Raw genomic sequence first — 1,947 nt, forward strand, 5'->3', positions numbered from 1 at the left:
AAATATTTCCCCTCGACTCTTTTAAGGGTGCACAACGGAAGGATCAATCAAATTAATTTGAATGACAAGTTTGAGGGCGATGGGTCTTTCTCGTTCAATAATGAATTGCTGATTCTATGTTAAAGTGATCCCTAATAGTTCTGAGAATAATCTCTAACTTTTTTACACTCAAGTTGACTTTGCAGTTGAGTCGTTCTATTAATTCAAAGAAAATGGGCAATTCTACTTGATTTCATGTATGTTTCACTCAAGAAAATCTTCGGTGGCTTAGAGTTCATACCAAGCCAATTAATCAAATGAGAAGAGGAAACCAAAATGGGAGATAACAGCACAAAAGAAACGAAAGATGTTTGACTTTTGTTGTGTCAAACTAATGATGTTTTAATATTTGCGAAAATTATAAATTAATTATGTAAGCGAGTACTCAAATTGAAAACTGGAGTTGGCATTTGACAACTACAACTTAACTCTCGTCTACTCAAAGCAAGTATAAGTAGGCTTTTGCCATAATCCTTCTAAATTCTAATTATGTAGTGTCAAGTAACGCTAACTAGTCCCCAAAGGGGCTTTTAAATGCTTTCATGATTTTAGACATTCTTTTAATATAAAATGAACTTTTGGCTTAAATTCTTGCGTTTTAAAGTCAAAATTATAATCTCTCCATACAACATCTCTAAACTGAAATTCTTACTTTTCTTTTTGTTTGTTTTTTTTAAGCAACTGTAAAGCCTAATTAATTCTAAATGAAAGACTAGCCTGATAGGCGCAAGACTGGATTTATATCAAACTTTAGGAAATGTAAAACTAATAAATGTAAGGAATTAAATAAATTAAAGCATAAAATGAAGAAAAAGTACTATATGCAAGTATATATCTTAATTAACTCGTGACAAACCTCATATAAAATTGCATAATTTATGAGATTACTATTGTAAAGATAAGGCTAGGCCACTACTTCTTATTTTAATGAAAAGATTCTCTGAAGTGCAGATCAATCACATTAACAATCTATCTGCAAAAGATTATTAGGAAGATGGCATCACATAATTTTGTAGCTCTTCATGAGGTTTTGTCGTTTGGCTCCTAGCTCTTGAATTAACTTATTTCAACTTGTGCATGAAGAAAATATTCAAAGACAATGGTCAAGATTCGATGCAGACATCAAAACTTGTGCTAAATGGATTTTGGAGCCTTTTCAACCTTCCATTTATTTAATTCAAATGCAAGGAGGAATAGCAAGAAGCTTGGAAGATGTTGACTTAACTCGAAATAGAATATTAAATTGCTGTCCACAAACCGATCCACTTAACTGGTGGAGTTTATGTGCAATCTGTCCGCAGTTTCTATGTCATTAATTTTTTAGGATTTTTCCAATTTTTGTCTGTTTTAATTAATTATTATTTGACTTTTATTAAGTCGTTTGGTTAGATGTGTTTACTCAATAAAAGGGCCAATCTTGTGTTAAACCTTGAGTTTAATAGGCCATTAATTTAGTTGAATCAAATAGTTTAGTTATTAGATAAGTGAAATTAATCCAAATCCAGTTTAGATTTTGGTTTAGGTTAGGATTTTGCCTATATAAGGGCTTAAATTTTATTGTAATAGACAATTGAGAGTTTATGACATTGATCCTTTAAGGTTTCCCCTAAACTTGAGTGGGATTTTCTTATTTAACTCCAAATCTTGATTCACTTTAAGCCTGTTCTTGAGTGGATTGAGTGTTGTATCAATTTGATATTCACCCAAATTATGGCCGGCCTACCTAAACTCCATCCAAATTTCGTCCGAATCTATCTCCTTATGAATTGGGGTTTTTGATAGATCATAATTTGTTGTTAAATTTATAATTATTCTCCCCCTGATTTTAGCCAAATATTATTTTAATCGTCGGATTCTACTTATATTTGGTATTTTGTGCTTATTTCAGGAGAAAGAATGAAAAGTGCC

Source organism: Coffea eugenioides, unplaced genomic scaffold (genome assembly GCF_003713205.1).
Source record: "Coffea eugenioides isolate CCC68of unplaced genomic scaffold, Ceug_1.0 ScVebR1_149;HRSCAF=605, whole genome shotgun sequence".
Classification (NCBI taxonomy): Eukaryota; Viridiplantae; Streptophyta; class Magnoliopsida; order Gentianales; family Rubiaceae; genus Coffea; species Coffea eugenioides.